General features: G+C 44.4%; 1 non-coding gene and 1 pseudogene across 1 annotated transcript; one reads left to right on the plus strand and one right to left on the minus strand.

The window, feature by feature from the left end:
• Positions 1-542: 542 nt before the first annotated feature.
• Positions 543-7,370, minus strand: LOC144378939 (putative vomeronasal receptor-like protein 4; annotated as a pseudogene).
• On the plus strand, positions 2,634-2,715 carry TRNAS-GCU (transfer RNA serine (anticodon GCU)). Its single transcript has one exon. It is a non-coding gene; the product is annotated as a tRNA-Ser (tRNA).
• Positions 7,371-16,056: the final 8,686 nt, after the last annotated feature.

The following is a 16,056-nucleotide window of genomic DNA, read 5'->3' on the forward strand; positions in this document are numbered from 1 at the left end:
GAGAGAGAGAATGAGAGAGAGCACATGGGCATTCCACAAAACTGTGGAATCTTTAATAATTTTTAAAAAATATAGCATTTTTATACCCAAATAATTACTGGTTAGGAGATATAATGCATTAGGAGACCTCACTTATAAAAACAACAAAAACAACAAAATCTTAGCAATAGACTTAAAACACCACTGAAAGGCATAGAATAGTCTTAAACAAATGGAAAGACAACCCTCATTCTTGATTAGGATGGCACAACATCATCAAGACCTCGGGTCTCCCTAAGTTATTTATTTTAGTTTATTTTATCTGTCCATTGAGGCATTTTATGTGCATGTATTACATCCCTAGAAAAAGAATCCCAGGAGTTTGCCTCCTGTTTGTTTTCATCTTGCTTCTTCATGGTCCATGATGCCAGCTGAGGTTATCAGTACAATGGAACCAAACTGGTGGGTCGGGAGCAGATTATTCTGCCATTTTTCTAGACCTTTGAGTTGTACATCAAATCTAGAGCTGATCACTCCACACTTGTTTAACCTGCCCATGAGGTTCACAACAATTTTCTCAGCTCTGTGATCATCAGTGATTTCATATTTGCCATGTAACCACGTTTCACCATCACAGCGAGAAACCAGACGATGACTTGGGGCATTGTCCTAATAAGAACGTGGTGTTTGCCTCTCTTCTTGGCACTGTTAATGCTCTTGAGAACATCTGTCAGGACATTCATGTGCATCATTATGGCAGCACGGACTGATGGAGGAAAGAGTCCCTAAGCTATTTACAAATTTAATGTGGTCCCAATAAAAATGTCCAGTGAGCATACCCACGCAGCTAGAAAAGTTTATCATTAAGTTAATATGGAAAAGTAAACATACAGGAATATCTAGGAAAATACCAAAGAGAAAACCTTTAAGGGACACTGGCCCCCTCGTTAAAATATACAACGAAACCTCTATAATCAACAGTGTGTTACTGGTGCATGAGTAGGCAGGCAGACAGTGGGCCGAACAGAAATTTCACAAATAGATACAACTACCTACGCAAGTCTAGTGTAAGATAGAAGTGATATTTCAAATCCCTGAGAAAAAGATTTTAATAAAGGCTTTTGGATCAATTATATAGCTATTTGGAAAAAATTAAAATTAGATCCATTCTTCACACCATACACAAGGTTAAACGTGGTGCTATATTTATCCTCCAAACTTGTCTCTGTTTGAAACAATCTCTAAATTAAACAAACAAACAAACAAACAAAAAAATTCTTTAAAAAACATCGAACAGTCCCTGAGGCAAATTCTGGACCTGAGGAGCTGTGGCTCAAGAGCGTGAACTCTCGGGGACTCCTCACCATTCCTCTAGGTCCTGCGAGCCTCGCTGCCTTTGCTCAGGCCCTTCCTCCGTCTGGGACACCCTCTCTCTCTCTCTCTCTCTCTGTCGGTCACCTCTAGAAAACTTGCTCAAGACTAACCTTCACAGGGCAGTTCTCTTTTCTGAAGGTTAGTCTTGAGCAATCCAGCAATTGCACTACTAGGTATTTACCCAAAGGATACAATATTGATCTGCAGGGGTCCGTGCACCCTGATGTTCAGAGCTGCATTATTTACAATAGCCCAACTACGGTAAGAGCCCAGGTACCCATGGACGGGTGAATGGATAAAGAAACGGTGTATGTACGCATAGGACGGAATACTACTCAGCGTAAGAAAGAATGAACTCTTGCGGTTTTCAACCACCTGGATGGAGCTAGAGTAGAATGCTGAGCGAAATCAGTCAGTCAGAGAAAGACAAATACCGTATGACCTCACGCATATGCGGAGCTTAGGAAACAAAACAAACAAACAGTGGCGGGGGGGCGGGGAGGAGAGGAAAACCAAGGAACAGACTCGTAACTCTGGAGAACACACTGAGGGGCAGCAGAGGGGAGGCGGGCGGGGGATGGGGACTTGGGGGCTGGGGGTTAGGAGGGCACCTGTGATGAACCCTGGGTGTCCGGTGGAAGCGCTGAATCATGAAATTTTACATCTGAAACGATTAGGACACTGAACTCCCGGTTCGTCGGAGGCGGAGGGGCGGGGAAGAGCCCCACGAGCGAAGGGCCCCTCCCTGCGCAGTGTCACCCCGCCGCGTCCAGGCGGTAAGGACCCGGAGTGGAAACGGGGCGCGGCCCCACGCGGCCCCGCCGTCTAACCGCCCACACTGTCTCGGTTCCCACGAACCCCCAGTCCCGACTCGCCAGGGCCCCCGACGTCGGCTCCGGGGACACTGGCCGTGGCAGCCCCTGCCCGCGGCGGGCTCAGGTGGGCTCAGGTGGGCGCCCCCGGCGCGCAGGTGCTCACCGCCCACAGGTTCCCACGCCGCCGGGCCACGCCCACCGCCTGCGCGCATGCGCCCCCGGGGGACCCCGACCCCGCGGGAAGGTGCTGCGGTGGCCGCTCGACCCCTGTCCTGGGTCCTGGGAGAGCGGACCCCGCCTTTTCCCATCGCGAGGCTCCCAGGCCAGTCCTTGGTCCACTCGTGTAGAAGCCGGCCACCCCCATGTCCCGCGGACGTCCCCGAGCCTCTCCTGGTCCTTCCATCCGAGGCGCCGGAGCTCCCGGGTAAGCTCTGGAATTCAGTACCCCAGGGGCCGGAGTGTGGAGACGAAGTGGCCGAGTGGTTAAGGCGATGGACTGCTAATCCATTGTGCTCTGCACGCGTGGGTTCAAGTCCCACCTTCGTCGGCTCTGTGCTTTTGGTGTGAGAGATTCACGAATGTTTTCAAAAGTCTGCTCCTGGCATTTCCAGTTGGGGATAGGCGCCCTTCAGGGGTCTGTTCAGGCCGCGGCTGGCTGGCTCGGGGGCTAGGGCATGTGGCTCTTGGTCTGGGAGTCAGGGCTGCCAGACCCACTTTGGGGTAGAGATGACTTCAATCAATAAATTAAAAAGAAAGAAAGAAAGATCTGTTCCGTGTGCTGAGTTTCACCTGGAGAAGGTTACCTTCATCTTTACTGACCATATGACCTCTGCAGTTCACCCCTTCCTTCCTTAAGGGAGTGTTCCTGCTTTGGGGACATTAGTTTTTGAGAGCAGATTTGGCAGATTAGTCCTCAATTTTACCCAACCAAATCTATTCTCTTGATATTTAGCATACTCCTTGAAGGGCTTTTGTTTTTAAGCAATTCATAATTAGGAGAATTACTTGGTCAAGGGCCTGAACTCTATGACTCTTTTTAGCCATCGACCAGATTGACCAGTTTCCAAATTGTTGTTTCATTTTACAATGTTACCACTAACACCCGAGTAAGCGAGATTCTCTGGGACAGTGGAAATTTCGTTTCACAATTCTTTTCGTGTTTTATATTTATATAACAATAGAATATAGGTTTTAGATGGACAGATGTTTGAGATCTACCCATTTAGGAGCATGATTGGCAATTTTTCTCAACTTTCAAGTAGTTCTTGCAATTACATTGCCTTCTGTTTAAAAGCTATTATCTTTAAGATATTCTAGTAAAAATATTCTTCCAAAATCTTCTTTAAAAAAAAGCGAAGACATTTTATTATAGCAATTTTTTTTTTTTTAAGATTTTATTTATTTATTTGACAGAGAGAGAGATAGCGAGAGCAGGGACACAAGCAGGGGGAGCGGGAGAGGGAGAAGCAGGCTTCCTGCCAATCAGGGAGCCCGATGTGGGGCTCGATCCCAGGACCCTGGGATCATGACCTGAGCCGAAGGCAGATGCTTAACGACTGAGCCACCCAGGTGCCCTTATTATAGCAATTTAAAACCACATTGGAAATTGGAAATAATACCATAAAAAGAGTCTCACTCATCTGAGAGCTTCAGTACTGCCCTCTAGGGGCTGGCCCAGCGCTCTCTGCCTGCTTTCTCCCATTCCTCTCCATCTTCAGCAAACAAACTCGGCAGCACCTCTTCCACATAACCTAGTACAAAACCACCGAAAACCTCATAGGCCTGCCTGGGAATATATTCAGAGTTTGGGGCTATTTATAATGGAGAGAAAATGAAACTGCATTAATGGGAAAGAAAATCTGAAAGTAGGAGTCTTTGCCCAAACACTTGGCTTCACAGAATCGAGCGGTCTGTGGAAAACCAATACAAGGAAAATACTTCCCTCTCAAACAAAGGTACTCCATTGTATGGTGACCCTTTTAGTGAAAATAACATACAGGTTGTAATTTTCTGGTGATGCAATAAGGCCGTGTGTTTTTACACCTGGAGATGGTGGTTCCCCCCGCCCGCAACATGCCTTTCCCAGTTTCTCCTCAGTGTTCGTCCTTCTGCCCTCAACCTCATACAAGTGATTCTTATCCTTGTCATTTCTCCCTACATTCTTTGATGCTCGTCCCAAAGAGTAACTGGAGAATATTCTCTGACATTACTTACCCATCCGGGATGACATACACTTGGACTCATGCAGTTATTCCCATGTCTTCAGGAAATACTCCTTGAAGGCAGAGGATTGCCTGGCAATGATGGGTGAACTAAGTGCTCCTGCCCTCGTCAGTCTCAGAGGCTGGTTTGGGGGTTACATCCAAAACCGGTCACTGAAAGTGTTAGGGGGGTTGGCGAGGGACGGGGCAGTGCTGGGGCGGGTCGCAAGGGACAGTTTCCAAGGAAAGACCAGGTTGTCTTCTTTAAATTCGCGGGAGCGGGGAGGGAAGGGATGGAGGTAGGATGCTCCGGAGCTCCAGAGGAACGTGCGAGAGGAACACGTGCAACACAGACACCCCCCGACCTGGGCCCGAGCTCCTTCCCCGCTGCGACCTCGGTGTCCCCCCTCGGGACGCACAGGTTTGTCCTTGGAGGGCTGGTCAACACTCTCAGCCTCCTCCGCTCTACACAGGTCTGGGAAGACTCCAAGCCTATGAAGTGCTCCGCTCCGGAGCCTCCAGGCACCCACAGTACTGTGAGGAAAATAAGCTTTTAAAAGAATTCCACGATAACATCATAACGTCAGTAGCTTATTAAGGTTATTGAAGTGTGGACATGATATAATGAAGCCAGAAAGAAGGAGGTAATTACTGGTGTTTGGTACAGGAATAAAATACCTACAAGCATACATGAGCAAACCTGAACTATGGTAAAGAGGTTCTTACACATGGAGGGAAAGCCTATTTATATCAATTCTAAGATTTTGTACTATAAACATATGTAATAAATAAAAAAGTATCAGATATTTTTCAAGATGACTTCATCAGACACACTATTGCCTGAACCATACCCTATACACACATCCCTATAATTAATTCCGATTTCAGAAATTAAGAACTAAATTCTTCATTTAAATTAATGTAAAGCCAGATCATTTTGTGCTCTCTGATAATAGACAGTTTGCATTGTGGGGGTACCAGAGCACTCACAAATGATGGCTAGAAAAAAACCCACAAATTGTTTTCAAACTTAGTTTATTTATTCATGTAAAAAGATACATTCACTGGGGCCCCTGGGTGGCTCAGTTGTTAAGTGTCTGCCTTCAGCTCAGGTCATGGTCCCAGGGTCCTGGGATCGAGCCCCGCGTCGGGCTCCCTGCGCGGGAAGCCTGCTTCTCCCTCTCCCCGTGCTTGTGCTCTCTCTCTCTCACTATCTCTCTTTCTCTCAAATAAAAATCTAAAAAAAAAAAAAAAAAGATACATTCACATGTTTAGCAAATCAGAAAATATAGAAAGACATAAAATGAACTTCTGCCTACTATGCCTCCATTTACCTGGTTTTTCTCAAAACAGGAAACTATTCTTACAGTTTATTTTTTATTCTTCCAGAGATTCTTCCTGTACATAACATCAAATTAAATATATTTTATTCCATTTGATACCATTACTCTGGAATTGCTTTTCTTTCATTGATTAAAATCTCCCACGGATGTCACGCCCTATCTGCACATTTGAACTTGCTCATTTTTTCAAAAATTTTATAAAATCCCTTTGTAAGGATGAATATTTATGGATGGAGGGATGTTTTCAAATAACTAGAAAAATAATCTCTTTGGCTGGATATTTGTTTCTTAAAAAATAACTCTGTAACGTATAATATTTTCCTACTGTAATTCTCACATGAACAATTACATTTATAGGATCAGGTCCTAGAAGTGGAATTACTGGGTCAAAAGGTAAATGCTCTCGTAATTTTGATAAACTTGGCCAAATTGTTTCCTCACTTCTTACTCCTGGAGTCTTGGTAGTGAAGGAGCCATCTTCCCAACGTGAGAATTTAAGCTACTTCTTGAGGATGGCAGGATGGAAAACAAGATGACTGAGTCCCTGTTCATGGTCTCCTGTGTCAGCTCAGGGCCCAAGGTCCCCAGTTTCTTTTATGAGAACAAGTTTCATTCCATCTTTAAGATATCTGTTACATGTTCACGTTACCTGTACTTGTTTTATTTTTAAACACAGCATAGCAAAACTAATGGTTGTTTCAAGCTTCCTTACTGAAAGGATCAATGACAAAACAGACATTTTTTTAGTTTTACTGAGTGTGCCAAACATTCAACCACATGTCTATCTCTGTGAATCAGCACGAATGGGCTGAGAATTGCCTAACCAAGACTTAGAAACTCTCGAACAATTAATATGAAAGAATTATTCTCTAAGGAGGAATTTAAGCTTAACAAAATAATACAATCTGACCAATAAAAGAAAAGAAAACAAAGCACCAGCAGGAGAACACTGTGCGCGGCTCTCATCTCAGGGGGCTGTGGTAGAGAACCTCGGGTTTCTGCAGGTAGCCGGCATGCTTGTGGTGCTTTGGAGAACGCATACCGTGGAGACACTGGCCAGCCCATGAGACCCAGAAGCAGGAAATCTCCCAGGGCCATGGGAATGAGAAAAACCCACTTCGTTGTCTGGCTTGCTGGTAGAAAAACACAGTAGCCTTCGCTTTTACCAATTTGTGACCTGTTTAGGCTGCTGATGTTTCTCGTGTAATAGAGTAAGTTCATGCTGAGCAAGGAATTGAGTATCCAAAAGAAGAGGAAAGAGGGAAGGATACGCCATGTGGATGCGGGCTTGAAGCTGGTGCGCACGGAGGCTCTGGGGCTGATGGTGGTGCCTGGACCACAGTGAGGAAGCTGCAGGTGCAGGTCCAGAGGCCCCGGGCCACCCTCTCGAGGTGCGCAAACATTTTACAGCCTGTATCGTCCGGGAAGTTTCGCAAACCGCAAGTTTCTATTGTTTTTAGTGTTACCTTGGAAAAAAGTATTATGATATTTGTAAAAGCCAAGTGGATGAGAATTAGATGTACAGATTTCTTTTTAGTGTCCCCAAAGAAAATGCACATGTAATTCACAAAAACAAAGACGTTCCCCACCATGCCAGGTCCAATTACAGAGAGGAATATTGTTCCTTTAATAATCATCAGAAACATCTCTTATTTCATGGGCAGGAAATCTTTGGATCTAGCAAACACCTCTTGAAGAAAGCAACAGTAATGATGATATGTATCTGCAAAGAATAATATCAAAGGGCTTTTCTAGTGTATAAAGGACAGTCAGGATATATGTAATGGAGCAGATTTTTGTACAAAGAACTCTCTATTCCTTTCCCTGGGAGCACTGTTTGTAGATCATCCAATGTGGCTTCAAATGCAATCTTGGGAATAAGAATACAAAAACCTAAATTTGCAATCTAGATTTTGGTTTCTGGCTCCATGCCAGCAAAGACAACCTATGTGCTCAATAGTTTATATATTCCAGATATTTTCAATCTCAGCATGGGCTGAATTGAACTAAAAGTCCCCCAACCAATGTCACCCTGTGTTTTCTACTTCGTCATATGATATTACCATCAGCCAACTGCAGAAAATCTGGGTCTTCTTCTTAACCACTCCACCTCCCTACACCCCACAACAGGAACTTAGAATAACTCCTCTTGCTTCCACATCTTTCATAGTTCACAAATTTAGCCTGTCTTATCTGTCATCGTGCCCCTTCTTATATTCAGCATCCATCACATACCTGTTTGATTAGTATAACAATTTCCTGGTTTGTCTCCTGATTATTTCAATTTTTATATCTCTGATGCATACACCTTAATAGTTCCAGACTTGTCTTTTAAAGCCCAGAATGATTCTGTGAGTTCATTGCTTACAAGTTTTCAATGGGTTTTTCTAGTTCTCAACATCAAATCAAACTGCATAGCCTTTTGAGATAGGACCCCAACTTTTAAAGCCTAATCGGCCAACGACCTCCAGAAACAGTTTGTGGGCTGCAAAACTCAGATCTGACCCTAGGCAAGGGTGTGGGGGGACCTTGGAATGCTGCCTGCAAGGGTCATTATAGGAGGTCTGAGCCCCACTGAGGAATCTGAGGAGACTCTATGGGAAGCCTGGATAACTTCAGGATGTGTTTCTATTTCCCAGGGAGGAGGAGTGGGGTGTTAGGAAAAGACAATTAAGAAGGAACTGGGTGCTGTCAGGAATTGAGGGCAGTTTATGAATTAGGGATCCCTAATACTGGTGAAGTGAAGCAACATGGGGAGGGGCATCTTTGGTAAGAAAAGGGAAATCACTCAAACAAACGGTTGTAATGGCCTTTCACCATTGCTGAATAACCCCGGAGAAACAATGTTTTCAGGTAATTTAGCAGTCAGCTTTACCACGTCTGTTTTCCCAACCTGGTTAACAGCAGAACTGATTCGATTGTAACCAGTCCAAACCCACTGTCAACCCTTCAGGCCTGCATAAAAACTTACTCTTCCATCATTAACCTAACCAATCTCATTTTTCACCTAGAAATTCATTTAAAACTGCTGACAATTTCCCCCAAAATAAACCAGGATGTTTGATTTAACTTCCAGGATTTGCATAGATTCTATATACTTGGGAAGCCTTTCCACAAGCCTTCACCCCACTCCCCATATCCTACCAAAGTTGTAAAAATTTAATGACCGATATTCAATACTTTTCTGTATAAAATGTTTCCCATTTTTCCAGGCTTCTTTCCATCTTCCCCAAATTTCACAGTTCTGAGTCCGAATTGGGACCACTTTCTGTATCACCTAATAAACGACGTCTCTTTCTTTCTGACTGAATAATAGGAACAATGTCAGAGGGGGGAGGGATGGTACTCTCCCAGATTATGTTTTGGAAATGGTCAAGTAAACAACTGTAAAAGACATGCTTCACACTCAGTAGTTGGGTGAAACCCATTCTGGATCTGACACCTACCAGCTGAGCCAAGTCAGTGCGTCACTCTCAGCCTGTTTTCTCCACTAAAATATGAGATGAGGGCTTCCTGCTACAGAGGCTGTGGTTAAGTGAACGTGGACAGCCTCAGGGTATTCAAACCTGGCAGTTCAAAAGTAGGAATTTGCAATGGAAAAAAGACAGTCTCTTCAATAAATGGTGCTGGGAAAATTGGACAGCCACATGCAGAAGAATGAAACTCGACCATTCTCTAACACCATTCACAAAGATAAACTCAAAGTGGATGAAAGACCTCAATGTGAGACAGGAATCCATCCAAATCCTAGAAGAGAAGACAGGCAGTAACCTCTTTGACATCGGCCACAGCAACTTCTTTCAAGATACATCTCCAAAAGCTAGTGAAACAAAAGCAAAAATGAACTTTTGGGACTTCATCAAGATAAAAAGCTTCTGCACAGCAAAGGAAACAGTCAACAAAACAAAGAGGCAACCCACAGAATAGGAGAAAATATTTGCAAGTGACATATCAGATAAAGGGCTGGTATCCAAGATCTATAAAGAACTTCTCAAACTCAACACCCAAAAAACAAATAATCAAGTCAAAAAGTGGGCAGAAGATATGAAAAGACACTTCTCTGAAGAAGACATACAAATGGCTGACACATGAAAAAATGTTCATCATCATTAGCCATCAGGGAAATCCAAATCAAAACCACACTGAGATACCACCTCACACCAGTTAGAATGGCAAAAATGGACAAGGCAAGAAACAACAAATGTTGGAGAGGTTGTGGAGAAAGGGGAACCCTCTTACACTGTTGGTGGGAATGCAAGCTGGTACAGCCACTTTGGAAAACAGTGTGGAGGTGCCTCAAAAATTTATTTATTTATTTATTTTAAAGATTTATTTGAGAGAGCAAGAATGAGAGAGAGAGAGAGAGAGTACATGAGAGGGGGGAGGGTTAGAGGGAGAAGCAGGCTCCTCACTGAGCGGGGAGCCTGATGCGGGACTCGATCCAGGGACTCCAGGATCATGACCTGAGCCAAAGGCAGTTGCTTAACCAACTAAGCCACCCAGGTGCCCCCTCAAAAATTTAAAAATAGAGATACCCTATGACCCAGCAATTGCACTACTGGGTATTTACCCCAAAGACACAGATGTAGTGAAAAGAAGGGCCCTATGCACCCCAATGTTCATAGCAGTAATGTCCGCAATAGCCAAACTGTGGAAAGAGCCGAAATGCCCTTCAACAGATGAATGGATAAAGAAGATGTGGTCCATATATACAATGGAATATTACTCAGCCATCAGAAAAGATGAATACCCAACTTTTACATCAACATGGATGGGACTGGAGGAAATTATGCTAAGTGAAATAAGTCAAGCAGAGAAAGTCAATTATCATATGGTTTCACTTATTTGTGGAACATAAGGAATAGCATAGAGGACATTAGGAGAAGGAAGGGAAAAATGGGGGTGGGGAATTGGAGGGAGAGATGAACCATGAGAGACTATGGACTCTGAGAAACAAACAGGGTTTTGGGGGGGGGAGGATTGGTTAGCCCAGTGATGGGTATTAAGGAGGGCATGTACTGCATGGAGCACTGGGTGTTATATGAAAACAATGGATCGTGGATCACGACATCAAAAACTAATGATGTACTGTATGGTGACTAACATAACATAATAAAAAAAAAAAAGTAGGAATTTGCCAACAGCCCCTGTCACTTTAATCCTAATGGCTACTAATAGGTGCCCCATCCAGCCGGCATGTGGTGGGGGAAGGTGACTTACACGGATGGTGTTCTTATCAATATTAGGATCCGGAGGCTTAAGGACGCAGGCAGGAGAAAACCTTCCAATTACCCCCATGCACTTGGGGGATGTGTCACACACTGGGGAAGACAGAGCTGGCTCATAGGCAAACACAGGAATGCACCAAATGAGGGCTACGAGGTTCATCACTGCAGGTGATGCTTGCACAGGCCGGGTGCAGGGGCCACGGAGGCTGAAGGAACAGCTGCTCCCAGGAACTGGATCAGCTCTAGCCCATCTCGATTTCCGGATAAAGAAAGTGGGCCCCCTCAGTGAGAGCCCACCCCAGAGCTCTCCCGTGGGACCACAGCCTGAACTCGGGACCGTGCCCACATGTGTCTGGAGGCACATTTGCTGGAACTGGTCCCCATCATCTTTCTGGCCCCGGGGACATACCTTTGCAGGATCAGGAGGCCAGGTGCTCAGGCTCACAGACCCTCTCAGGAATTGCCTTCCTTAGTCAAAGACAGAAGCACCGTCCCTGCGTCTGAGGGAAAGTTTCTCTGGCACAGGGAGGGAGACAAGAATCCATCAGGTATGCTCACGGGCTACCTGCTGTGCAGCCAGGCTCTTTGCCGCTCCTTCTGGCAGGTGAACCCTCCCCCTCCCCAAGCCATATATGTACCCTCTGGATTTGAGGAGCTGTTGACTAACATAACCTGGGACCAAGACTTCACTTTTCAAAGCTGTCAGCCTGTCAAGGAGGAGAAAACCCTTGGCAGAATCTCAGTCCCTGAAGTAGAGCTTTCCCTGTCCCTCCACAATTACAGCAAGTGTTGGGTTCAGAACTGTTCTCAGTCTTAATTAGGCTTAATTATTTTAATAGGAAGGATGTGCAGTGGGAAAATGAACAACTAGTGAGGCTTCCAGATCCAGCCTTTCCCATTTTTCTGGCCCCTCCTCACCTTCCCTAAGTTCCAAGGCTGTGAATCAGAATGGGGACCAGCTCCCAAACACATCGCAGTCGCTTTCCTTTTTTTCTCGAGGTTTTCTTTTTGCACGGGGAAGTAACAACGGATGGCTGGAAATTCTGTTTTCTGAGCACATCACAACTGTGGATCTGGAGAGGACAAGAATCACCATGCTCCTCCTGTGCACGTGTGGTTTTAGTGGGGAAATGATTTTCCTCCTACCCTCTGAGTTCCAAGCTGGGACCTCTGAAATAAAAGACAGACCAACAAGAGAATAGCAAGCAGGCATTTATTAACACGTATACCTCACATACACATGGAGATACCCGGAGAAAAGTGAGTAACTCTCTGAGGTGGCTTGGAACTTGGGCTAAATGCCATTGTAATAAGGAAGGGGATGGGAGATGGTAATTTTCCAGAAGTGAGGGAAGACAAGATCCCACAGACACAGAAAGCACAACACAGTCTTAGCAGATTAAATAGAAGGTGATCTCATCAGATGCATTGCAGTGCAATTTATAACACAAAAGAGTAAAAGATTTTAAAGCAACCAGAAAAAAGATTTCTGAGGAAAGGATGTGCAAATTGACATAGATTTCTCAAAAGCAAAATGTAAAAGCCCGAAATGATAAGATGTATTTTGAAACCGTTAGGTAAAAAATGCTGTCAACCCAGAGGGTTATACAGAGTAAATTTATCTTTCAAGAATGAGGATAAAATAAATATCATATGAGATGAAGTAAAACAGCAATATCACACTATCAAAGCTTTACCAAGGAATCTTCAAGTTCACACTTGAAGAATTACAAAAAAAAAAAAAATCTAAGAGAGTTAAACTGTAAATGAAAAAAACAGAAATTGGTAAATAGGTAAACATAAGCAAATATTGCCAGTATAAGAGAATAATGATGCTGACATATGATGTCTCCTTTGTTGATTGAAAAGGTAGGAATTAAAACACTGGCTCGGAATACTTTAAGAGGCAGAAGCAATTAGATGTAAAATGTGTTAGAGTGCTGTAGTGCTTGGAGGAGGTTATGAAGTAGATTAACTTCAGGCTCTGTAAAGTCAACCATGTATGATGAAATTTTCCATAATAAGCACACAAAGAACTGAAAAACTGAATACCACACGGCTGAGTAGAGGAGAACAGTAAAATAAAAGGGGGAATCAGCAAAACCAGAAATCTAGTCGAAAAAGACAAACAAGAAGAAATGATAAGCACAAATATGGGAAAAATACAAATCAAAGAGATGTTGAATACAAATCCAAGTATATCCGTATATCCTACAACACGTTAATGCCTAAGCAGCTTTATCCGGGAACCACCAGATCTCTAGAAACAAACCTGTAGGCTAAATAAATCTGATTTGTTAGTCAAGAGATAGACGGAGGACATTCCAGAGGAACCATGGAATGGTCTCTCATATAAATGAAAGATATGAAGCATCTATTGTAATGTTTGGGTTTCTGCTAAAGGATTCCTAGTAGGGGCTCAGGGAAGCAGAATTGGTTAATGTTTCTGAGATCAGATTAGTAATTAGGAGACGCCAGCATTAAGTAAGAATTGGCTGCAACCATGAGTCCAAGGTGATTTAGCAACTGAGTATTCCCAGTAACAGATAGATATATAAAAACTGGTTTTGGGATATCATTGGTATGAAAGTAGTAGTCATTTCAAGAGGGGCATTTACAGTGTTTTTCAGCTGCTCCATGGCCTTGGAGGAAAGGGTGTTACCTGTTCACTTTGCAGCCTGCTTTATCTGTGTATGTTCTCTCAGCCTGATAAATACTTTTGTTCTCTTTTTCAGTATGAGCTGATTTTCACTCTTTCAGTCTGGGAGACGTTTTACTCTTTCAAACACCAAACATTTATATAATGCTTCACAAATATTAAATAATTTAATTTTATTACCATTGTTTTATTGCTGAGAAAGCAACAAGTAAGTAAATCACTTTTCCAAGGTCTTAGAGCTAGCAATTAATAGAAGTAGGCATCAAACTCAGGAAAAGTAATTCCAGAGCCAACTATTATTCTTTTTTGCCTATGAATATTGTATTATAGGAAACTAAATATTAAATACTGCTATTTTCCCTCTTCTAGAGGCCGACCCAACATATAATGACAGATCAGGTTAACATGTGGAATAAGATACCTTGACTTATAAAAACACTAAGAATGTAGGAAAACCGATGTTAATAGAAGACAAAACAGTGAAGACAAGAAAGCATTACTGCAACCAGAGAGGGTTTCTATATAGTGATAAAATGTCCAAATCATATAATAAAATAATTCTCAACTATATGTACTTATTAACACAATCTTAAAATATATAAAATAAAAGTGATAGAACTACAGGGAGAAATTTACATATCCACCAGCATAAAATTTCAACATATCTTTTTCACTTACTGATAGGTAAATAATACCAGAAATCAGTAAAAACATTTAGAACAACATAATTAATAATTTAAAAGCTGTATAGACGCTTACATCCTAAAATTAAAGAATATATGTGTTATTAAGAAGGTGTACAAAACACCGTGGGGCCATAAGGTCTCAAAAAATATTTTAAAAACATAGTTCAAAAATAAAAGTATGGTTAAAACCATATTATCTGAAAAAATAGTTAATTTAGAAATAAGTATCAAAGGGGCGCCTGGGTGGCTCAGTCGTTAAGCGTCTGCCTTTGGCTCGGGTCATGGTCCCAGGATCCTGGGATCGAGCCCCGCATCGGGCTCCCTGCTCTGCGGGAAGCCTGCTTCTCCCTCTCCCACTCCCCCTGCTGTGTTCCTGCTCTCACTGTCTCTCTCTCTGTCAAATAAATAAATAAAATCTTAAAAAAAAAAAAAAGAAAGAAAGAAAGAAGTATCAAAAGGTAAAACATAATATTTCCCTGCTTTATTTTCATTTATCACATATGGAAACATTCCAAAACAATATACACTTAAATTGGCTTGTTTGAAACTCTATTAAATTGCACCTTGCAATTCAATCTCGTGTTTTCTTCATGGAATTCCTCATGTCCACCTCTTCTCTAGGCCTATTTAGGAACTCCGCAACCGTGGACACTGTGGTCGAGAAGATACCCACACACTCACGCACACTGTACTTTGGAGGAAGCACAGATGTTATACTGAGGGACTCGAAGAACTGAATGGAAACAACGTGAGCGGGACAAGCGCACGGCCGGGCAGGACAGGGTTGAGGCTGGGTCCTCAGGGAGATGCCCCTGCGGACGGCAGGTGCTACTGCGCGGCGTCCTTCCAGGACGGATGGGAACCCCCCGCAGGCTCTACGCTCCAGTCCCTCTGTGCTTGGGCCACAGCGCACGTCCCTCCGCTCCTCCCACGAGGGCCTCCCTGACTCGCCGCCGTCCAGGCTCAGCCCGCACCAGCCATCCCAGCGCTTTCCTTCGCAGTCACCGCGGGCCACTCAGAAGGGAGGGGTCTGGGTGGAGACCCGCGAAGGATCATTTCAGCCAGCCGGTGTTGCCGCGTGCTGGTGAATCTCAAAATCAGCTTCCCGGCTCTGCTTGAATGGACACAGGAGAAAGGAGCCATCCCTGTCGTGGCATTAGGACTCGGACAGCTCGAGTGGAGGCTCAGTCCCCCCGCTCGGAGCCGCGTGCGCCCCGGACTGCAGGCCGTGCGCTCCCCCAGCCCCTGGCGCGGTTCCTCGGGAAGCTTACCGACCGAAGGGGCACACTACAGTGGCTGAGTTGGAGGAACTGGTTCGCAGGCACCTAGCCAGCGCCCAGAAGTCCCCCTCCGGCTCTTTTCTAGAAACTTCCGTCATGGGTAGCCAGGATTCTGACTCTACCACCACATGATCTTTTATTATCAGTGTAGAGTGGAGTTTGAAAATATTCCGGAAGCGCCCACTGGTGACCCTCAGGTGCTTCTTCCTGCGCTTTGGTGGTGACCGGGGTGTGCGGGGCGGCAGGAGCCCTAATACGGTTACGGGGAGCTGGGCCTCCCCGGGCTGTGCCGGGCTAGGTGCTCGTCCTTGCACTGCCTCCCACTCATGACTGCACGTTTACTAGAGTTGGGGTCAGGATGTTTCTGGGCTCAGCGAATTACAGAGCATCAGGGAGAGGGAAGGTGTGCCCCGGGGACCCACATGGTGCAGGGGGAGCCCGTACCCCTGGCAAAGCCAGAACTGGTGACACTGACGTCGTGACCTCAGTGA

Source organism: Halichoerus grypus, chromosome 9 (genome assembly GCF_964656455.1).
Source record: "Halichoerus grypus chromosome 9, mHalGry1.hap1.1, whole genome shotgun sequence".
NCBI classification, from domain to species: domain Eukaryota; kingdom Metazoa; phylum Chordata; class Mammalia; order Carnivora; family Phocidae; genus Halichoerus; species Halichoerus grypus.